The 24,600-nt window shown below is 47.6% G+C and overlaps 1 long non-coding RNA gene across 1 annotated transcript in view; it reads right to left on the reverse strand.

The window, feature by feature from the left end:
• The window catches only part of LOC308470657, a 57,483-nt gene that overhangs the window by 1,880 nt on the left and 31,003 nt on the right, over positions 1-24,600 (reverse strand). The gene's annotated exons all lie outside the window — the stretch shown is intronic.

Genomic DNA, 24,600 nt, shown 5'->3' on the forward strand with positions numbered 1-24,600 from the left:
GCTCTTCCTCTGTGTCCAATCAGGCCATGGCAACCACCATGCCGAGTGAGGGGTGGGAATCCATAGTAGCGTTAAACATCATTTACTAGCTAATTCCTGTACCTCCATCTAGCACATACTGGGGGGACACCCACACCATAGATTGAAAGCACATGGCTTCCCCCAAAGGATCCTGGGAACTGTCGCTTCCCCCTCAGAATTATAATTCCCAGGATTCCTTGGGGGAAGTCATGAGCTTTCAATGTGTCCAGTACCATACAAAGAGCATAATATTTCCCCTCCTTCCTCGCCCCAAGAACCCAGCCCAGAAGAATAATGTTAAGGGCGAATGTGTGCATTGGAATTGCCCCACCTTCCATAATGAACACTTGAGGCATGGAACATTAACCAAGGAGATTGGCACTGCGCATTAAACCCTTTCTTTCCCACTCTGAAAGCCTTGTGATAAGAGCTGAGCTGTGCAGTCAGTGGGCTTCATGAACAAAAGCAGAAATGCGTTTAGGAATTAGGAGATGTTCAAAGGGCCCCAAATCTTCTGCCTCTTTAATTTGCGATGGGGAAGAATATCACTGAGTTTCAAGGGAAGAAATAGCAGGTTGCTGCCTGCTGCCTGTCTCCGATGCAACGCCACCTACCTTTTTTGTGTGTTTCTTGACGGAATGCAACATTAAAGCTTTAATAAAGCCGTTATTAGCTGGCAGATGGTTCTGAGTGTCTTTTTAAATGTAGCAATGAAGGAAACACCAGAGGCTTTTCAATCTACACTTCAGTACATTGTGAATTCCACATTCTAAATGGATCCCCTCCTCACATTTTGCTTGTGTCACCAGGGTGCAATTCTTTAGCTTTTCTCCTCTCTTTTTAAACCATGGGATTATATCTGCAGAAATGGAACATGTAGCAACGAAGGAACCTCCCCTCTGCAAAAGCTCAATACTTACGCCATGATTTAAATGAAAACAGTGCTTATGTGGTTGTTGCAGGTTGGGGAGCGAGAGAACAGTGAATATATTGTAGATATATTTCCAGTGCAATCGTGCACATGTTTACTCAGAGGAAAGTCTCTTTCTGACCGTAGATCTTTTTGGGGGGGGGAGTGGGTGGTGCTGTGGTCTTAACCACAGAGCCTAGGGCTTGCTGATCGGAAGGTTGGCGGTTCGAATCCCTGCGATGGGGTCAGCTCCCATTTCTTGGTCCCTGCTCCTGCGAACCTTGCAGTTCAAAAGCACTTCAAAGTGCAAGTAGATAAATAGGTACCGCTCCAGCGGGAAGGTAAACGGTGTTTCCGTGTGCTGCTCTGGTTCGCCAGAAGCGGCTTAGTCATGCTGGCCACATGACCCGGAAGCTGCACGCTGGCTCCCTCGGCCAATAAAGTGAGATGAGGGCCGCAACCCCAGACTCTGTCACGACTGGACCTAATGGTCAGGGGTACCTTTACCTTCACCTAAACTGCTTTGAGGTTTCATCACAATCAAGCGGTATATATCTATATTGCTAAATGAATACATTTTGCATATGACTGGATTGAAGGGGCGCTGAAATTTCTGAGTACAAAATGTATGCCACAAACCTTACAGATTTGAAAGTTGGGTGCAGACCAAGTTCGTTTCACGTTGCTCCCATGGACTCTTAGCAAAAGAACCTAAGACGATCCCTGCTGAATGAGGTCAAGGGCCCATCTAGTCCAGCATCCTGCTCTCACCATGGTCAACCAGATGTGGATGAGAAGCCCGCAGGTTTGACATGTGCACAACAGCACTCTCCCCTTTGTGTCATTCCCGTGTGCTATCTGCTGGATGTCACCGAGGTCCACCTCTTGCTTAGATTACTGCAACACGTTATACGTGGGGCTGACTCTGAAGACAGTTCGGGAACTTCATCTGGTGCAGAATTCAGCGGCCAGGTTGCTCACTGGGGTAAGATGGCTTGAGCATATTACACCGATCCTGGTTCAACCATACCAGCTGCCAATGAGCTTCCAGGCCCAGATCAAAGTGCTGGTTTTGACCCATAAAGCCTTCAATGTCTCAGGACCACAACACCTCAAGGACTGCCTCTCCCCATATGAACCTACCTGGACCCTAAGATCAACATCCTATGGGGTCTGGAGGGTGGCAGCACGAAAACGGGCCTTTTCTGTGGTGGCCCCCCGTTTGTGGAATGCTCTCCCCAAGGAGGTTCACCTGGCCTCTTCATTATACACCTTTAAGGTGCCAGGCAAAAATGTTCCTCTTCAGGTACTTGGCTGATTAGACAATCTATAGCCTTTTAACTGTGTGGTTATTGTTTTGTTTGTTATTATGGCATGTATTTTTGTGTTTTTGTATTGTAAAGCACCCTGTGATCCTCATGAGTAACCCACCACTGCATCCTCATATTTCTGGATCAGGCCCATTGTCTTTCTTTTAACATGTTGTGCACTTTTCAAGCTGAGAGTTTCTCACTCCCCAGCCCCCTGCCATCCTTCCCCTCCCCACGTTCCTGTTTTACATTTGTAATATGTCATGAATCTGAAATGTAGTCTGAACTGTTATCCTGCCTGCGAAATGTAATTTGATTCTTTCCCCCCTCTTAGTGTTTGATGAGAATCCTTTGTGTTTTCATGCTTTAATACAATCTGGCACATAATTACAAATGACTCACCGATAATCTCAGTCATGGAGCTCTCTGAAATTAGATGATAATTTAGCCTGGAATTCGTGTAGCAAGAACGAAGAGAAGACGATTTATAATTATTCCAATCAAGAGATTCTCTTTGCCCCCCCCCCCGCCACTTGTCCCCCCCCCCTTCTTCCACGGAGCTGCTCTGAAAATGGCTAGGGGCCAAAAGTCTTTAGACCTCTTTTGCCCCTCGCTGCCTCCCAGACAAACACGAATGATCGCTGTACGTTTTCATCAGTGTAGAAATGCCTGTAATTGCAGCTGACAAAGTGTGTGTGGTTTGTGTGTTTTGTGTGTGCATGTAGAAATCTTCACCATCCCAGACCAGGGACCAGACCATCCTTGATGGCACAAGAAACAAGGACAAGTGGGCCAAATTTAAGTCCATCCAAAATGTGAGACTTTCACAACTTGCATAAACCCCAGCCAGTTTAGCCCATGGTTAGGGATGATGGGAACTGTGGTCCAACCATATTCTGGGAACCCGAGCTTGAGGAACACAGCTCTAAGGAACCTTTCACACATTGCAAGGCAGCAAACCTGAGTCTTCCACAGATTGTTACCAGTTTTTAAGGTTCAGATCAAGGGCTGCTGGGACAGCTCAGCCAGTAAAGCATGAGACTCTTAATCTCAGGGTTGTGGGTTTGAGACCCATGTTGGGCAAAATATTCCTGGATTGCATGGGGTTGGACTAGAAGGTTTTCATGGTCCCTTCCAACTGTGCAAAATTATATGATGTTAATGATATATAATTATAGAATCATGGAATAGTAGAGTTGGAAGGGGCTACGAGGATCATCTAGTCCAGTGTCCCCCCTCCAAAAACATGTGTTTCCAGCTGTTTTTGAACTACAATTCCCATCACTCCTGACCATTGGATAGGGATGATGGGAGTTGTAGTCCAAAAACAGCTGTAGACCTAAGTTTGGGAAACACTGATCTAGTCCAACCCCTTCAATGCAGGAATCTTTCACCCAGTGTGGGACTCAAACTCACTACCTTATGATGAAGAGTCTCATGCTCTACTGACAAGAGTTATCCCACAGGGATAAATAAGGAAGTGTCAGAAGTTGGGCAGGAAGTGTGCTGGGGCAACTGAGATGCAAAAGGTCTTCTAGCCCAAAACTCTGAAGGGCTGAGAAGGCTGGACTACAGGCTTTCCCTTAAAGAAAAGAGGTGTGTGCAAGGACCCCAAAAGTCATCTAGTCCAACCCCTTGCAATGTAGGCTAAAGCATCCATGGCAGATAGCCATCCAACCTCTGCTTAAAAATCTCCAAGGAAGGAGAGAGATTTAGGCTGAAATATCCTCTCTAGGAGGGACGCGGGTGGCGCTGTGGGTTAAACCACAGAGCCTAGCACTTGCCGATCAGAAGGTCGGCGGTTCGAATCCCTGCGACGGGGTGAGCTCCCGTTGCTCGGTCCCTGCTCCTGCCAACCTAGCAGTTTGAAAGCACACCAGAGCAAGTAGATAAATAGGCACTGCTCCGGCGGGAAGGTAGACGGCGTTTCCGTGCGCTGCTCTGGTTCGCCAGAAGCGGCTTAGTCATGCTGGCCACAAACGCTGGCTCCCTTGGCCTATAGAGCGAGATGAGCGCGCAACCCCAGAATCGGTCATGACTGGACCTAATGGTCAGGGGCCCCTTTACCCTTTACCTTTTTATCCTCTCTAGGGGACTGTCATGGCCTTCACAATACCCTTTGCACTTTTGGGATCCTTTGATGACAAAGCAGGGTCTCTCTCCCCCCCCCCCCTTGTGCAAGCATGAAAGCAAATTGTTTTTGCTATGCCCGGAGGGTTCGTGTGGCAAGTGAATGGTCTGTGGGACTCAGCTTGTCAGACCAATTCATCACCAATGCCGCTGTTCAAAGGAAGTCCATATCAGCTCTGCAGTCTTGTCTGGTGGAACAACAAGCAGACGCAGCAGGTCAAAGTCAGGCTAGTTCTGCCAGTCCTTCGAGGACTCAAAAGGCTGCCGTTGAGATAACAAGGATCCGCTTGGCTGATGAGCCAGCCAACTTCAGCCGTTATCTTCAAAGTGAAGACAGGCGGGGAAGGAAACACTTCAATCCCTCGCAGCACAGAGAGGGTTGCTGTTCCGGTCCATCTTGAAATAATGCCATACGGAGGTTGAATCTGGTGTGCCTCCACTCAGTTCTGGCCAAAGCAGGTCAGGTGATCCCCATTAAAAATTCCAGATCAGGTGATGTTCCTTGATTTGTATTGCATAGCTGCTGAAGGTCTATGAGCATCCTATTTGCCACAGGGACCAACCAGTTATCTATGTTTCTCCTTCCAAACGGTCACTATTTTCTGGTGAGATTCCATCACATTCCGGCAAATTCAGGTTACACAATTAAAATTGCTTTAGGGGTCTTGTGCAACAAGGCCGTTTCCCACAAAGAGTGGCTGGGGAAACCCAGCCAGATGAGTGGGATATAAATAAAAAAAGTTGTTGTTGTTGTTATAATATCAGGTATAATAAGATGAGCCTGCTGGATCAGGCCAGCGACCCATCTAGTCGGTCCAGTCCTGCCGAGAATTTTATGGCATTCAGCTTCAATGCATGCCCCCTTGTTCTCCACAATGTGCATAAATCTATGCCCTTAAATCCCGTCCCCCTTTATTCATCTTTGCTCTAAACTACCCCCCACCCCACAATGTTTTGACCTTTCCTCATTGTGGGGTTGCTCCCCTTCTAGAGAAAAGGATCTGTTTCTGCCTCCGATTTTCCTGCGAGGAGGGCTTCTCGCCGAACGGGTGTTGTGAAGATTCTCTGGCTGATATTTATGAAGCCCTTTGACGCTGAAGAGTCAGCTGTACAGTAAATGTACTATTATCTTATTAGTCATGAAGCCTAATTATCTTGACTCGAGAGTTGCGTTATGAAAAACAAAAAGCTGAGGCAGTTTGATCAAGAGCTGTTTGAGGAGTGCTCCTCATTAGCCCAATAAAGAGAGGCCTCCTCTCTTTTCATCAGGCGGCAGCACGGCTCCCAGGAAAACGCTTGCAGTCCCGTGGATTGCAGGAATTGTATGCATAGCCCAAAGTTACATTGGCAACTTCAAGGCTTGGTTACTGAAATGCGTTTTACGTGCAACTGGTTGCCGATTTGCTAATTCACAAAGGCCTGGGCAACTTGAGTCCAAAGTCCCTTAAGGACTGCCTTTTCCTTATGTTACACCTTGACTGCCCCCAAGATCCTCTGATGGGGCATATTTGTGGTTCCCCATGCCCCTGAGGTCCGGCTGGCCTTCACTAGCATCTGAGCCTTCAGAGTGGCTGGCTCTGACCTGTGGAACTCCCCACCACTAGATGTTTGCCAGGATCCACTCCTGTCTTCTTTTAAACATCTTCTGAAAACTGCCTTCCTTAGATGGGCCTTTGCAGTATGAATTTCTCTCTCCAACCAGCCAGCTAAGCATGTTGTATTCCACCTTGATTTACTCTCCTGAAAGTGCAGATTATAAATACTGTTATAGATTTGCTAGGACCCCCACCCAACCCCTCCCCCCTAGAAATTAATAAATGGTAGGATTTTGATTGATTGGGATAGGGATGAAAGTACCAGCTGCCAAAATGTGCCAGACAAGGAATCCCTGCATTGGCTTATGCAAACCAGCCTGGCTGGCCAAACAAAGAGTAAATCTGTTAACATGAAGTCAAGATTACCTCACAGGGTTGCTGTGAGGGTAAAATGTGGACATCACCTTGAATTCCTTGAAGGAAAGGTGGGATATAAGTGCAATGCACATAAGGTAAAGGTAAAGGTGACCCCTGACCATTAGGTCCAGTCGTGACTGACTCTGGGGTTGTGGCGCTCATCTTGCTTTATTGGCTGACGGAGCCGACGTACAGCTTCCGGGTCACGTGGCCAGCATGACTAAGCCGCTTCTGGCGAACCAGAGCAGCGCACGGAAATGCCGTTTACCTTCCCGCCGGAGCGGTACCTATTTATCTACTTGCACTTTGACGTGCTTTCGAACTGCTAGGTTGGCAGGAGCTGGGACCGAACAATGGGAGCTCACCCTGTCGCGGGGATTCAAACTGCCAACCTTCTGATCGGCAATTCCTAGGCTCTGTGGTTTAACCCACAGTGCCACCCGCATCCCTGTGCAATGCACATATATATAGATAAAATCAACAGTTGAAAAAGCAAATGTACATAATAAAATTGCCTGTCTGGGACAGGTGTGCCTGAACAAAAATGTTTTTCTCAGGTGTTGAAAGCAGCAAAATGAAGGTGTCAGCTTACTATCAATAGGCAGGGAGTTCCAGAGAAATAGGTGCTGCCACACTAAGTGTGGGATAACATTAGGTACTGTTTATTCTGGGATGTCTCTTTTCACACATGCACCAATTGCCCAATAACGGGACTGGATTTTAAGATGGAATGCTCCAATCTGACTAGCTCTGGGCATTTTGTGTATAAACGTGTAGATATCAGCTCAGAGCCTTTGGGATGAGGTGACTTAGAAACATTAACATGAACTGGGAGTGGGCAAGGCCTGGATTCAGGGGCTTCTCTGCCTCTCCGCAGTGCCCTGTGCCATCTCTTTGGGGCTCTTCATCCTCCCTCCATCTTGCCCCTGCCTCTCTGCCCCACCTGTGACCTCGCCCTGTGAGCACTTATCTCCTCCTGTCTCTGAGGCTCAGTGGCAGATAAGAGGAACGGAAGGGTTGAGACGGAGAGGAAAGGCAGGCCCTGTCAATTGCCGAGGTGACGTATCGCCAGACCGCAAGCCAGCCCACCCTCCGGGGCAAAAGAGGAGACACAGCAGACCCGCTGAGAAACGGTCCAGTCGTTTTGCTTAAAGGAACAAGCGCTTTCCTCAGAAAATTCTCCTCAGACGGCAAAGGAAACAGGACAGCGGAAGCAGACGGTGAAGCTGAAGGACGTAGCTAAGGAATGCGGCTGAGGGGGGTGCCGGTCAGGCTGCTCTGGGCACCCCACACAGGTTGCGCACAGTCTGCGCTTCCCCAAGCTGCAAGATCTAAGGAACTGGATGCTTCTGTGGAAGTTGGCTTGGCAGGGCCAGCTCTGGGCTTCAGGGGCCTGAAGAAGAAGAAGAAGAAGAAGAAGAAGAAGAAGAAGAAGAAGAAGAAGAAGAAGAAGAAGAAGAGTTTGGACTTGATATCCCGCCTTTCCTTAAGGAGTCTCAAAGCGGCTAACAATCTCCTTTCCCTTCCTCTCCCACAGCAAACACTCTGTGAAGTGAGTGGGGCTGAGAAACTTCAGAGAAGTGTGACTGGCCCAAGGTCACCCAGCAGCTGCATGTGGAGGAGCAGGGAAGCGAACCCGGTTCACCAGATTACGAGTCCATCGCTGGCTCTCCTCACACTGGTTTGCCAGAGTAGACCCCCTTCTGGCTCAGGTGGGCCCTGGCCATGGTGGCAGGACTTTCCATCAGGACCAGGCAGTTGGGAGCACAGAGCGGGGAAGAAATTCAATTCAGTTTGCAGTTGAAAGTGGATTGACCTCATTGACACCTTCCAAAATAATACATGGCCTGAAACACAGGGTTCATCCAAACTTCCTTTTGTGCTGTGGTTCTAGGCGCAGGTCTGTTTTTCAAAGCTCAGCGCCTGAGCGCTGTGCCCCTCCCTCCAGCCCAGCGCTTTCCCCACAAAATCCGGAATTGCAGTTTGTTCCGATTCAGCAGGTTTTCCTGGGGAAAGCGAGTGCCAGTTTTCCCAGCAACACCAGGTATCAGCCCGGAAGTGGCAGAAGCCACTAGTGTTCAAAGCTATAGATGTCTGACCCCTTCTCTCTGGGACTGTCACACATGCAATGCTTGAGCTGCCATCACACCATGTTAAGCTTGTGGTCCACAGGTATTACTGCTCCTCATCTTCTATTTGTGCACCTGGTTCTCCCTGCCTAAGTGCATAACCTTACATTTGTCCCTATTGAAATTAATTTTCTCAGTTTGGGCTCAGTTCTCGAATCTCTTAAGATTGTTTTGAATCTCAATTCTGTCTTCTGTGGCATTAGCTACCCCTCCCACTTTGGTATCTCCTGCAAATGTGATGAACATCCCCTCAAATCCTCCATTGAAGTCATTTATAAAGACTTGCAGCAGCACTCCAGAGTTTTTCATGGTCTTATGTGAAGGTGCTGGTGATTGAACCTTTCACTGAGTGGCAGACTGATAAGCTGTGTGAGTCCTGGACAGAAAGTAACCTGACTCTCTTATATTAAGGACTTCCTTCCTTCCTTCCTTCCTTCCTTCCTTCCTTCCTTCCTTCCTTCCTTCCTTCCTTCCTTCGCCGTCTTTCCCATTGGGTTTACTGGCGCGATGCGCCAGGGCGCCGGCCTCTCAAGGGCGCCCCAGCGAGTGAGGGAGCTGCGCGGCTTTGCTGGCGGCCTCCCCTTTCCCTGCACGCCCCCCAGCTGTGCCCTATCAACCATATGGCTGGCGCGCGTGCAGCTTGCCTCCCAAGCCTCCGTGGGAGGAGAGCGATCCCTGCAGAGGCTTAGGAGGGAAGCTGCGCCCCGCCAACTGTATGGCTGGTGGAGGTGCAGTTTCCTTTCCAAGGCTCCGCAGGAGGAGAGCAAACCCCGGAGAGGCTTGGGAAAAGGTTGACAATTCTGGGAAATTGGGGGGGGGGCGCCTGAGGGATCTTTGCACCGGATATGCTTAAGACGGCCTTCCTTCCTTCCTTCCTTCCTTCCTTCCTTCCTTCCTTCCTTCCTTCTGAGCAAGGGAGGGGGTGTCCTGTTGCTTGTGCCCAGTCACTCCATCGATGAGTTTAACGGTGCAGGGAAGGGAGTAATGATTCACTGCTTGGCCTACGTTACTTGAGCCTTCCTTTCAGTGTGCTGTGACACCTTGGTATGATCAAGATGAGCAGAGCTGGGGGGAGGGGGGTGTTCCGGGCAGGGTGGCATAAATATTTGGACTCAGCTGCGCATCGACAGGGCAATCAGTCGAAGTCCTCAGAGTGGAGTCTGGTGGAAATTAAAAGTGCAAGAGGCAATCAGCGGGCAGAAAATGATGTGCTGAATGTCAAGGGATGGAGAGACAGAGAGACAGAGACTCTGCAAAGCAGGAAACGCTCCCTCTCTTCCTTTGAAAGCTGGTTGACGCTTCTAGTTTTTTAAACCACCAAACCTGGTTCCTTTTAATTTTCTAGACTCATTGCAAAGCTTCTGTATTTCACCTAAGGATGGAAACAGACCAGGGTAACACCTGGGTTTCGTATTTCCAAAGATGAAACATAGTAACCAAGTATTGTTTACACTAAACGGCATACATTTCTCCAATGAAAATAGGGACATCCTATTCCGCAATAACAATAATTTTATCATTTATACCCCACCCATCTGACTAGGTTGCCCCAGCCACTCTGGGCAGATTCCAACACATATAAAAAACATAATAGAGCATGAAACATTAAAAAATAATAATCTTCCCTATACAGGGCTGTCTTCCAATGTCTTCTAAAGGTTGTCTAGTTACTTACCTCCTTGCTCAGGGGTCACATAACTCCACACCCTCCAATATTTCTCTGATGAAAATAGGGACATCCTATGGGAAAGCAGAACATTCCAGGAGCAAATCAGAAACCGTGATGGCTTGTGTAAATCCAGGACTGTCCCTGGACAATAGGGACACTTGGAGTGTCTGAAATGGCAGTGGCTATTCAGGGTCTGAGGCTGGAGTTTTTTTCCAGTCCCACCTGGAGATGTTCAGGATTGAACCTGAGACCTTCTGCATGTAAGGTGGATCCTCTACCACTGAGCCATGGTGGTTTCAACCACTGTATATTCCTCCTTCCCAGAAGCCCTGAGTGCAACTCTGAAACCTGTGTAGACTGCAGAGGGACACATCTGAATTCCTGCCACCTCCTCCCACATTCCACTGTGGACAGGGGCAAGTCGTGGTTTGTCCATCAGCCAGCACTTCCCCCCACCTGTTGTTTAGCATCTAACCTGATGGAGAGTCCGGGAGAACTCAAAAGCTTGCATTTTGTGACATTTTGGTTGGCCTAATCAAAGCACTGCCCTCACTTAGCATCACTTCATACTTTATGCATTTTCGAAATAGGTCAGGAAAATGACATAAATGCCACGAAAATCATTTTGTATGGTTGCCCCATGCACCGGGTGTGTGCGTGTGCATTTTATTTAGTTCTGCACAAATATTCTCCAGTTTTGGTTTCCAGGTAAAAATGAGCTGTTTTGGTGGGGTGCAATTTTCTCTTTCTTGTGATAATCTTGATTATTTGCTTTTTTAAATAGAGGGAGTTTTGGCAAGCAAGGAGCCGCAAGGTTTGAACAGCAACAAAACCAGTCACTTTTACGTGTTTACAGGGTTTGGAAAGTTGTGTTGTGGGACTGGAGATGGAAAAGCAAATGGGTGGAGTGGAATGAAGTATGCCAGAAAGGGGCATGGCTGGCTGGCTGGCTGGCTGGCTGGCTGGCCTACTGGAACTCTGAAGAGGAGCACTCCTGTGCAGGTCTCACTTGAGTGTGTGCATATAAACTAGGGTCAGAGCTACGCCATATATTTAAAGCACTTTCAGCATGTATTCAAAGCACATGACAGCCCCAAAGAATCCTGGGAACTGCCATTTCCTCCTTAGGTAAAGGTAAAGGGACCCCAGACCATTAGGTCCAGTTGTGGCCGACTCTGGGGTTGTGGTGCTCATCTCACTTTATTGGCCGAGGGGAGCCAGCGTACAGCTTCTGGGTCATGAGGCCAGCATGACTAAGCTCCTTCTGGCGAACCAGAGCAGCACATGGAAAAGCCATTTACCTTCCCACCGGAGCGGTACCTATTTATCTACTTGCACTTGACATGCTTTCGAACTGCTAGGTTGGCAGGAGCAGGGACTGAGCAACAGGAGCTCACCCCGTCGCGGGGATTCGAACCGCCGACCTTCTGATCGGCAAATCCTAGGCTCTGTGGTTTAACCTACAGCGCCACCTGCATCCTCAGCGCCACCAGGACTACAATTCCCAGTACCCATAACAAACTGCAGTTCCCTCAGGATTATTGGGGGACGCCACGTGCTTTAAATGTGCACCTATGTGGTGGGAGTGTGTGTATATTAAACAATTTTGGAGTAACATTCAAGAGGAACTAAAAAAAACATGCTTAAAATATCATGTAAAAAAAAACCCAGAGGCGTACCTCTTGGAATTATATCAACTGACATTCCTGCCACTAGGGAAAAAGTTTTCTTATATGCAACCGCTGCAGCCGGAATGACTGCAGCAAAAAACTGGAAGGGAGAAAAAACTCCCTAAATAAGATTTTGTGAATATATAGAATCAGCAAGACTTACAGCAGTGGTAAGACGCCAATCAGACGAAAAACTGATAGAGGAGTGGACTTGCATGAAGGAATACATAAAAAAAACATTGTTCTGGTATTAATATATCAATACGCAATGGATGAAACGTATAGAGTAAAAAATTAAGAAGAAATGGGTATAAGATGAGATAGTCAAAAATACTATTGATAACACAGAGAAAAGAAAAAACTAAGGAAGCCACATATAGATGGAGGGAAGTCAAAATTTATGTCTGTATATTTAGTTTGTATGTTTGTTTTCTTTTTTGTAATCTAAGCTGAGAGGTGTATGTATCTATGTATAATAAGTTTGTTTAGTCTTCTGGTTTGTGTTTGTAAGTACAGTGGTACCTCGGGTTAAGTACTTAATTCATTCTGGAGGTCTGTTCTTAACCTGAAACTGTTCTTAACCTGAAGCACCACTTTAGCTAATGGGGCCTCTCGCTGCCACAGCGAGATTTCTGTTCTCATCCTGAAGCAAAGTTCTTAACCCGAGGTATTATTTCTGGGTTAGCAGAGTCTGTAACCTGAAGCGTATGTGTCAGGGGTTCAGGGACAGAGGCACAGGGTAGGCAGGAGATGGAGAGCGATGGGGATGAATCCCAGGACAGCGAGGAAGAGGATGACAATGACTCAAGAGATTCCATGAGTCTTTCCAGCGAATCAGAGGATTCCCAGAAGGGGGCGCCGGTGGTCAAGGCCAGGGGAGCCCCAGGGGGGACTTGTCAGGAGCAGGGGGCCAGCGGGGGATCCCAAAGTGGCAGCTGGGCGTCAGGACCAGCCTCCCCGCCAGAGTGCAGCGAAGGGGGTGGAGGTTCCAGTGTATCAGGGGAGGCGGCTCTGGCAGAAGAGAAAGGAGGGAGGTCGGAGCAAGCCACCCTCCCGGAAGGGGAGGGGAGTAGTGAAGGGAGTAGCGTAGCTGTCAAAAGGAAAGTTAGAGGTTGGGGGCGCGCGCCAAGTTCAAATGTAGAGGCGCGCGGAAGTACAGGGAGCCCGGAGGAGGGGCCAGGTCCCAAAGCCCGCAGGAGGGGGCAAGAGCAGTCTGATTCCGCGTCGGAGGAATCCAGGAGGGGCGAAACCCCAGCGGGCAGAAAGACCCTGCGGAAAAGGAAAGAGAGAAAGAGGTGGAGCAGCGCAAGCCTCTTAAACTGGTGCAGGGCAGGGACAGATTCAGAAGGGACTTCAGCGGTCTAAGCCTAGCAGACGTAGGGCTGCGCGCCTCGGATCTGAAGCGAACAATGAACTGCAATAAACACTTTTGTATATAAGAAAAGAAAGGCGTTGGTCTTTTGTGAGCTGAGACTTGAGGCAGCCCTGACAGTATGTAACCTGAAGCATATGTAACCTGAGGTAGCACTGTATTGCATTTATCAATAAAAGTTTGATTTTTTTTTTTTTAAAAAAAAGTGCACCGGGGGTGCTTTAAATAGATGCTGTCAAACTGCCTTAGGAGGTCAGCTGGCAATTGCATTTGAGACCTTGGTTTTGCATTTGGATCCTTTGCAGCCGATTCCTGCGGCCGTGCGAGCATCCCAATTAACCAGTTCAGGCTTTGTGGGCGCTCTCTGACCTTCCCTTCCGATCCCTGCAATTAATTTTTAATCAAGCCTCCTTCCTGAGCGGTGTAGGGTATTGTTTCAAAAGTGCGTAGGGGAGGCAATTACTCCAAGGTCTTGTATTTAAATTGCCAAACCGGTTACCAAGCAAATTGCAAATGTGATTTTGACAAATGCTCCATTGTGCTCGGCGGTTTAAGAGTTCGGAAGAATGCCAAGAGAAGAACACCACCCGTCCCTACTCTAAGGGCGGCAGAATGTAGAAGCGTAAAGCCGTTCAGGTTTGCTGCCTTTGCTCCGCAGGCGACGTTTTATCTGTTTTTGGAGAACTGTATCCTGTAAATATTTCCAGGATGGCTTACAGTCTCAGTACCAGTAAGGAGGATAAAATCGGAACGAAACGACAACAGTTTCAGCGAAAGGCCAAGGCTGAAACAGCAAATAAAATGGCAGCATTAAAGTGATCTCTCCAGTGGTGAAAAGGCTTGCCGTCCTGGTCTTATGCCTGGCTGACTGGCAAAGGAGCTGCCCGCTTCTGCTGCCATCCTGACAGTTCTCTGCAGAGGTGACTCAAAGAAGCCAGAAGAGGCTGGGCAGGGTTGCCCAGCTGGAGGAAGAGAGATGGATGGTGGGCTACAGGATGAAGACATGATACTTTTTCACACAGCACAGAGGTAAACCATGGAACTCCCTCCCACCAGAGGCAGTGATGGCTTTCAAAGGCAATTAGACATGGAGGAGAAGGCTATCAAAGGCTACTGTCATGGTCCGGTTCACGGGCGATCGAAGTCCCAGCTGGGGACGTTGGGACCGGGGGCAAGATGGTGGGGTGGGAGCAGGAACGGGAGTCCAGAAGCCAGGAGTCAGGAAGCCAAGAGTCCAAGGGTCAGAGAGCTGGGAGTCAAGAAGCCAAGGGTCTGAGAGTCAGAGAGCCGGGAGTCAAGAAGCCAAGGGTCCGAGGGTCAGGAAGCAAGGAGTCACGAAGTCAAGGGTCCAAGGATCAAGAAGCAAGGAGTCAAGGAGCCAAACGCAGCAAGGCAGGAAACGTGTTGCTGTGGGAAAGAGCCAAAGGGAAATGCTGACCTTATATCCCTTCCCGGCTCTTGCCACCAGGTGCTGTGAGTTACCAATTGGCCTCACCTGTGCGGCCGTGCCTTGACTCTTCAGAACAAACTTAGGAAGGCCCCAGTCCTGCAAAGTTCTACTGGTCACAGGGCCTGGCTCCTGCACACACTCCTGACAGCAACTAGCCATGAGGGATCTGCTCTTGTCTCCACAGTTGGAAGCAGCAACGCTTCTGAATACCAGTTGCTGGAAACCGCAGAAGGGGAAGAGTGCTCTTGTGCTCGGATCCTGTTTGTTGGCGTCCCACAGTCATCTGGTGGCCACTGTGAGAACAGGATGCTGGACTAGATGGGCCATTGGCCTGATCCAGTAGCGTTCAACTTAGGCCCTTAAGGCTGGTGGCCCATTTAGAGGGGGTTCCAATCAGGGAGGGAGCAAGGACCGAGAAGGAGTAGCAGGAAATCAAGAGTAGGCTAAGGCTTGATACAGAGATTTAGGACATGGCGTGGGAAGAAGGAAACAGATGCCTTTCTGGATCTAGCTACCCCAGTGGTGAATCAAGGAGAGAAAGTGTGACCTGAAGGAAGAGGGGAGGTTACTTGTATACTGGGTGGTAGAGTGAGTAACAGGGAAGCAATGCTGTTTAAACAGATTTCAGATTTCTAGCTGTGATTGCAGGGTTTGGAGTAGATCAGTGGCATAGCGTGGTTTGCCAGTGCCCAGGGCTGGGTGGAAACAGAGACCCAGAATATTACATCCACAGAGAAAAGAAGAGAAGAGTCATTCTATTGTCTGGAGAGGTCACTTCCTACCTGGTTCGCATGGAGAAGCTGTTTTAAACTGACTCTGGAGATGGAAGCGAACAGCTGTATTGAAGCAGCACCCCTTAACCACCTTGTGCCTGGGGCAACCGCCCCGTGCTCCCCCCTACACTATGCAACTGGATTAGATAGCCCTTTGAGTCCACCCCAACTCTACAATAAGATAATTCTATCATTCTAAGGCTCCAAGGGTGAGAATTGTTCTAAACTCATCTGCACGAAGAGCCTGCCAGGGTCTTTCTGGGGGAAGAGAAACCCTGGTGTTCTGAAGACCCTTGGGATCCACAGTGGGAGGGTGGCAGCTCTCACAGCTGGTTTTGAAACAGATTTCAGGGTTGGCAATTATGTACACAAGAACATCAGAAGGATCCTGATGGATCAGACCATTGCCCGCCCAGTCCAGCATCCTATTTTCGCAGAGGCAAACCAGATGCCTTTGGGCAGCCCAGAAGCACAATCTGAGTGCAACAGTAACTCACCTTTCCTGCAGTTTCCAGAAATTGGCCCAGCCCAGCCTCAAGCCTTCCTTTCTTCCATTCTGGTAGGAGAGCCCCTGCTGCAGGCCTGTGTTTGGAGCCCTGCCTGGGGGACAGTAAATACTGTATTTTTTGCTCCATAAGACACACTTTTTTCCTCCTAAAAAGTAAGGGGAAATGTCTGTGTGTCTTATGGAGCAATGCGTGGTCCCTGGAGCCGAATTGCCCAGGGGCAAAAAGCAGATCGTGCTTTTTTTTTTTTTTTTTAGAAAGAGGGAAGGGGGTGTTGAAACAAAGCTGCTGAGCAGCTGATCAGCAAGCGATCGGGAGGGGAGATAAGGGACTCTAGCGATAAAGGAGGCTGCCTGGGAGGGGGGAGGTAAAGACAGCAAACTTGCAAGGAGAGGAGACAGGAAGATTAAAGCAATGAGGAGAGAAAATAGAAGAAAAGGAGGAGCAAAAAACTGCTCCAGCTAAAGAAAAGACACTAAGGCAAACAAGAGGGTAGGGGGTGTTGAAACGAAGCTCCTGATCAGCTGATCAGCAAGGGATCGGGAGGGAGATAAGGGACTCTAGAGATAAAGGAGGCTGCCTAGGAGGGGGAGGTAAAAGCACATGGATCCTCAGGATTTTTGCATTGGGTCACCCCAAATTCACCATCAGATCACATAGCCTGTCCATGGCTACAGCCGGCACCAAAAAAACCCCACACATCCACTGTTTCGTGGGGCTGCAATGGCACAAAAACGTGGTTACAAAGTACAGATCCACATGGATCCTAAGGATTTTTGCATTGGGCTACCCCAAACTCACTGTCAAATCTCACATCATGTCTGTGGCCACAGTGTGAACCACAAAAATCATACATCCACTGTTTCGTTCAGAATATATTTTTTTTCTTGTTTTCCTCCGCTAAAAACTAGGTGCATCTTATGGAGCGAAAAATACGGTACACGTCAGCTCTGTTATTATAAGGGCTTGGAATTGGCCACCAAAGCTCAACAGACAAGAGTTCTCTCTCAACTACACCGCTTTCCCCCAGGTGCGCTAGAACAGCGGCCTGCATTCTTGAGTGTCCTAAGAGCAAATATTAATAAAAGAGCACACTTCTTTACACATTAAAGGTACCGGATAAGTGACTGGCAATCATGTTGGGATCACTCGTGTTAGCAATTTCGAGATTGGCTGTGGTTGCAGAGCTGCCCTTGAAGAGAGGGGAAAGGGTGATTGGTTTCAATTCCCCAACGGCAAAGGGGTGGGGGGAGAGCATAATTTGACTGTGGCATTTTCCCACCGCTCTCCGTTTTGCTGGGGAAGCATTAATATGGCAGCCCCCCCCCCCCCCGATAATCACAGCAGGCTTGAGATGTTATTGTCGCAGGATCCAAAGCAAGGCGGCGATATTCAAGGGAGGCTAATTAAATTATTTCAAAAAAACCTTGCCAGAACATTATGCTTTTGTGCAAGAGAGAGAGAGAAGAAAAGAAATCAGCATGGCGCCCTCTTCTCAGTGTTTCAGGAGGACAGAAGGTAGCCATGGGATGCGTGGAGAGGAGGGAGGGAAGCAGTCTAGTTACGGGATCTAATGAACTCTGCAAACTTCCTGTGGCTTATTCTAGGCTCCACGAGTTATGGCACTCTGCATTATTAACATCCCAGATGCGCAAACCCGGTGACATTTGACACCTTGTAAAGAAGAGGAAAATTCATTGGCCTTCTCTGGGTACTCTACTCTGGGGGAGGTAGGCAGGTAAAGGGAAATGACATTTGCAGCGACAATTAATTAGCAACAGGCAATGTGAAAAGTGTGGCATCTGTTATCCCTTCAATGAACTGAGCTCCACCTTATACTCAGACTCCACCTTGAAGATGGGTTTGTGGACGGAGGTACCTCATTGTAAACCACATTTCACTGTGATCTATGAATGCTAATGCTAATGTTAATAATAATAATAATAATAATAATAATAATTTATTTATACCCCGCCCATCTGGCCGGGCCTCCCCAGCCACTATGGGTGGCTCCCAACAGAATATCAAAAACACAATACAGCATCAAACATTAAAAGCTTCCCTAAACAGGGCTGCCTTCAGATGTCTTCTAAAAGTCTGGTAGTTGTTTATCTCTTTGGCATCTGGTGGGAGGGCGTTCCACAGGGCGGGTGCCACCACCGAGAAGGCCCTCTGCTTGGTTCCCTGTAACCTCACTTCTCGCAGTGAGGGAAGCACCAGAAGGCCCTCGGCGTTGGATCTCAGTGTCCGGGCAGAACGATGGGGGTGGAGCCGCTCCTTCAGGTATACTGGGCCGAGGCCGTTTAGGGCTTTAAAGGTCAGTACCAACACTTTGAATTGAGCTCGGAAACGTACTGGTATCCAATGTAGGTTTTTCAGGACTGGTGTTATACAGTCTCAGTATAAAGCGATATATTGCATTGCAACTTGCTGAATTGTAATTAGCAGTTTTTCCCCTTCCGTTTTTTCAAATGGGCACAGGACTTGAGCTGGTTTTCCAACTGTGGAAGGCAGAACTGTGTCCTCCATATGTGTCTCAAACGCCATTCCAAGTATCTCAGTGTTGAAGAGAGAGATCAAATTGGAGACACATGCCATGTTAAAGAATCAAGTGAGGCCAGAGGTCTCACTTCAGTTAGCTAACTAACAACAATTAATCTAGAGGCACGCAGATTGGAAGGGTTCACAAAGAATTCCCAGCCTCTCCTGTCCCAACCCAACTCAAATCCCTGAATTCTATCTCTTTGGGATCCTGCCTGAGAAATGTCTTTGCCCCTGTGGAGATGGTAGCACCGAAACATTGGCACACGTCCTCCTGTCCTGTACTCTCTACAAAGACCTGAGGAACGAGATCATCACCCCACTCGTACTAACCATCCCAGGGCGCTCAACCACTGCCACAATGTCCTTTCTTCTATCAGATCAAAATGAGCAGATAACAGCAGAGGTTGCTAGGTTCATAGCAGGGGCAATCAGAATAAGGGCCACTAACTGACTGCTGATTCAGGACTTTAAATTGTGCTTTTATATCAAATTTCCTTTTCTGCGTATCTCAGGAAAAAGCTTTCTGGCGCTTTCCACCCATTTGACAGTGGAATGGTCTCCCTCATGAGGTGGTGGACTCTCTTCCCTTGGAGACTTTTAAACAGATCTTGGGTGGCCATCTGTCATGGACGCTTTAGCTGAGATTCCTGTATTGCAGGAGGGTTGGACTAGATGACCTGTGAGGTCCCTTCCAACTCTACGATTCTATGATTCCAATGAAGAGGGTGGCCATCCAACTGTGGCATATGCTTGTCCCCCCCCCATATCCCCTTTTCTCACCAACAATTAATTGCCAAGGTGAAGCCATTTGTGCTGTGAAGCGTCAGGTCCCACAACCCGAGGCAGAATTTCTATCCACAGCAAGGCACTTCAAGCCTAGCGCTGCAAAACACTGCTACCAGGAAATAGAAGGCAGGCACAGACCTCTTAAGCACATTGCATTACCTAAATAGCCTTTCCGGGCTTGGATGAATGATGGTAAGGAAGATTAGCGGAAACCGTAAGCGGAGCTTTCCCACTGCTCACAACAGGCCCTCCCCACTGTCGGTCGTGCATGGTGGAAGTGGGAACGCAGTGTGAATGCTTCCCGCTGTGTGAGCATCTTGCCCAGGTCTATGGGTTAGGTTCACATTTTCAGGTGACCCTTCCTAAGTCACACTTCCGCCAGGCTCCAGACCACACAAGTGGTCCAACCAAGGACAGGCCAGAATGCTTGGTTAATGGCCAATGCCAGCAGTCCTTGTTCAGGCATTCCCCAGGCAGCGGGCCAAACCGGCCAGTGAAGACACTTGGGCCGGCTCCCAGGGGTAGTTAAATTGTGGCCTGCCCAGCAGTCTTTCCTGTCTTTTTTTCACCAAATCTAGTGTGTTTGCTTTTACTGGTGCTCCGACCTCGCTATGGACCAAGTCGGCCGCCATATTTGAGGCTGGGCAGGGATTTTTCCATTTGGCAAACTGGCACCAGCCATCTGGATTTCGCCTACCTCGTATAATAATAATAATAATAATAATAATAATAATAATAATCTGGCTGGGTTTCCCTTTGACATCTGGTGGGAGGACGTTAGGATGTTCCACAGGGCGGGTGCCACTACCGAGAAGGCCCTCTGCCTGGTTCCCTGTAACCTCACTTCTTGCAATGAGGGAACCGCCAGAAGGCCCTTGGCACTGGACCTCAGTGTCCAGGCAGAACAATGGGGGTGGAGACGCTCCTTCAGGTATAGTGGACCGAGGCCATCACAACTTTATAAGGCGGTTAGGCCTTGGTTAAGCCTAGATCTTTGGTGGAGGGAAGGTTATAGCCTTTGCCTGCCCCTCTGTGGGTAAGGATGTCCTGTTAACAGGATCTGGGAGGAGTGGCTTCTGTCTGATGCCCAGGTGAGGGCTAGGGCCATACCACTTCTTCAATGGAGACCCTGCGGGGGTACCTCTAATTTGATGTAAGTCATAGGGCATTCCCCATGGTTGTCGATTATGCTTAGATGCACTCCCAGCAGATGCCACACTATTCTCTACTGTAAGCAATAAAGTTGGGGCAATATTCAAGCCAGAACCCAGTATGTCATTTCCCCTAGGGAACTGGGGAGGGGGGAGGGGTCACGAGGTCTTGACATGCAACAAGATGTAAACTGGAACACAACTATGCTTTGAGATTTGCCCTTCTCCGAATTGTGTGATGTGTACAAAAATGTATCTATTCGACTGAAGCGTGCATCACAATGCACGCATTAGCAACGAGAACTTATAAACACGCATTGCCTTGGTGGAAATCGCTTGCCAAAGTGTGTCTCTTCGTCAAAATGGAAAGTTCATGTGTATCAATAACAATAATTTTGTTATTTATACCCCACCCATCTGTCTGGGTTGTGTTTCTCTTGAGAAATTGGCACTAAAATGCCCATGAGTTTTCACGAGGACTTACAAAAATAATAATCGCAAACTGATGTGGATATGAGGTGAACTGGACTTAAGACGGGGGGGATGAAAAATGGAGGAAAGCTGAAACTGACAGATTCATCCATCTTTAGAAATATCTTCTGGCCACCTGAGGCTGCTGAGCAGGTTTCTTCAGCAAGATCTAGAAACATGCGGTCCGTCTGCAAGCAATTAAAGATGGTTGCCTCTTCCTTTGACACCCCATAGTCATCTTTCCATGACAATGTGGCTGCTCAGTCTTCCTCATTGGATGCACTGTGTATTAAACCTCAATTAAACCAACCAAACCAAACCAAATGGAGAAAGCCAGTTCTTCTGGGACTAAGGCCTTGCCAGACAACGATATTTTTCCTCCTCTAAGTGTGACATGCAAAGAAAAAGTATTTCAGATTTCAAAGCCTGCGTTGTGTGCCCCCCTCCCCCCGCCCTGTTTTCCTCTTCGAATTTTCAGGGCTTCGGAGACTTGTTAGGGAGAAGATCAAACATAGCCTCTGTGTAAATGCATAATACATACATTTACCTCACAGGGGTATTGAGGATTAATTAGTTCCTGATTGGAAACCACTTTGAAGATGAAAAAGCGCTATATGCACTCTAAATATTATAAATATTTTTGTTGTCTGTGGCAGCTGGCTTTTTAGTTTTATTTTTAAAATGTGCTTCCTTTAACTTATCGGCAAATGTTGTTGATTTCGGCTCTGTTTTGAGGGTGGAAAATAGGCAACCAGCGTTTATGGCTGCTGCTTAAAAGTTTGTTGTGAGGTGGTGGTTTTTAGGTTCCCTTTTTTAGGGGGGGGGGTGTGCTTGTGCCAGTATTGACCCTGACCTTCCCAGCAGCTTGGGAATCGAAAGAAGGAGGGACGCATGAATATGTGAAGAAATTTGGGGTTGCTAAGATACAAGTTGGCTTTTGAGAAAGTGGATAGGGAGTGGTTGATCTCCCTCCCTCTTAACATTAGAACTTGGGGCTATCCAATGATGCAGAGATATAATTTTCAGGGTGATATAGCAGTCAATTCCTCTGCTCAGAAAAATCTGTGAATTGTATCTCTATGAGGCGAATAAGGGTCTCCCAGCAACTCTAAGCACCCTCGACAAACTACAGCTCCCACAATTCTTTGGGGGAAGCCAGGATTGTTTAAAGTGGTATCATACTGGGGCTCAAGTAAACTTCATCTTCTGGATGGCAACCCTTCAGGAATTCGAAGACCACCATTGTGTCTCCATGCTGACCTCTTCTTCAAGCTAAACACACACAGTCCTTTCAATTGTTCCCCATAGTCTGTGTACATGCCAAACAGTTAAAACGCATGACGTTCCTCATAAAAAGCATGAGGACTGTAGTTTACTCCCCCAGAGAATTACAATTTGTAGTATCTGTGATAAACTTCTTCTTCTTTGGCGATCACTCGTAGCCGAGTGGAAGATTGTCTTCCATAAACATGGTCTTAACAATGAGTCCGTAAGTGACTGTGGAGGCCAATTCTGGATCCACACGTCCTTCCACAGTGGGGACATTGGTTTCCGGGTGGGAGTTGACCACGGTGTGGATTTGCCAAGCGTGCCTTCCTCTTAGCACATTTCTCCCTTGCGTCCTGAGCTGGAGTGTCTTCAAAGTCCATGACACTTTTGGTAAAGGCTGTTCTCCAACTTGAGCGCTCGCAGGCCAGTGTTTCCCAGTTGTCAGTGTTTGTACTACTTTTTTTAGATTTGCCTTGAGACAGTCTTTAAACCGCTTTTGTTAACCACCAGCGTTACGCTTTCCCTGTTTAGGGAAGATTTTAATGTGTGACATTTTAATGTATTTTTAATCTTTGTTGGAAGCCACCCAGAGTGGCTGGGGAAACCCGGCCAGATGAGCGGGGTACAAATAAATAATAATTATTATTATTATTATTATTATTATTATTATTATTATTTCCATCATTTTAAAGTTTGGAATAGAGTAGTTGCTTTGGAAGACGATCATCAGGCATCTGCACAACATGACCAGTCCAACAAAGTTGATGTTGAAGAATCATTGCTTCAACACTGGTGATCTTTGCTTCTTCCAGGCCTGTCTTCCCAAGTGATGTGTAAAATTTTTCAGAGACACCGGTGATGGAATCTTTTGAGGAGTTGGAGATGGCGTTTATAAGTGGTCCATGTTTCACAAGCATATAGTAAGGTTGGTAGTACAATAGCTTTGTAAACAGGCATTTTGGTTTCCCTGCGAATGTCCCAGTCCTCAAACACTCTGCGCTTCAATTGGGAGAAAGCCGCACTTGCAGAGCTCAGGCGATGCTGGATTTTGGCATCAGTGTTGGCCCTTGTGGAAAGATAACTGCCTAGGTAGGAGAAGTGCAACTCAGTGGTGTAACGTTGTGATAAACTACAGTTCCCTGGATTCATTGGGGAAAGGTCATGCTAACACTGGAGTGAGTCCTTTTTGGTTGACGTACGCCTTCCCATAATTTTATATAGTAAGATATACATTAATATTCTATGCTGTGTCTTTCCCTCACTCCCTTAGTGATGGAATTTGTTGCTCTCCCCCTCCCCACAGTATTCAACCACTGAAATCTGAGTGGCAGCCAACATATTCCCTTCCAGGTTTCTGTACTTATTAGGGAGTATTTCAGCCAATCTTCATATACTAATAAGACTATGGAGTCCATAGGTAATTTATGCCCTCTAATCCTAACAGCCTTCTTCTCACATTCCCATCATATGCCGTTAAAAGTTTTGAAAGCCGAGGCAAAACTTACAAGATCTACTCTGGGTATATTCAATATTAAATTGCAAAGAAAAAACAGTGTATTTTTCAAGAACGTCCAGTGCGGTTTTGATATGAGAACCAGAGAGACCCAGGAATGATCACACGCAGTCTGCAAGACAGGTGGGGAGGAACTGCCTCTTGCCCAACTCAATGGTGCATACCTATAAATCTGCATACACATTTTTTAAAAATGCAAATTGGGGTCATCCTTGTTTGGTATCATGTAAGTGGCCACTCTGAGAGCTGTGTGGGGAATCTTTTGTCTTCCAGATGCTGCTTACCTAAAATTCTCTTCATCCCAGCTTAACTCTACTGGTTCAGATTTTCATACCCTCCAACAATCTCCAAAGAAAATAGGGAGATCCTATTTAATAATAATAATTTATAATCCTATTTTTAATAATAATAATAATAATAATAATAATAATAATAATAATAATTTATTTACACGCCGCCCATCTGGCAGGGTTTCCCCAGCCACTCTGGGCGGCTCCCAACAGAATGTTAAAAACACAATAAAACATCAAACATCAAAAACTTCCCTAAACAGGGTTGCCTTCAGAGGTCTTCTAAAAGGCAGATAGTTGTTTTTCTCTTTGACATCTGGTGGGAGGGCATTCCACAGGGCAGGTGCCACTACCAAGAAGGCCCTCTGCCTGGTTCCCTGTAACATCACTTCTCACAGTGAGGGAATTCTACCCACTTGACCAAGTTGCCCCCACCACTCTGAGCAGCTTCCAACACATATAAAAACATTAAACAGTAAAGACTTCTCTATACAGGGCTGTCTTCAGATGTCTTCTAAAGGTTGTATGGTTTCTTATCTCCTCGGCTCGGGGGTCACGTAGCTCCACACCCGCCAACATTTCTCCGATGAAAATAGGGACGTCCTAAGGGAAAGCGGGATGTTCTGGGATCAAATCAGAAACTGAGACGGCTTCTGTAAATCTGGGACTGTTCCTAGAACCCCA

This window comes from Podarcis pityusensis, assembly GCF_964106645.2.
Source record: "Podarcis pityusensis genome assembly, chromosome: 1".
In the NCBI taxonomy this organism is placed as follows: domain Eukaryota; kingdom Metazoa; phylum Chordata; class Lepidosauria; order Squamata; family Lacertidae; genus Podarcis; species Podarcis pityusensis.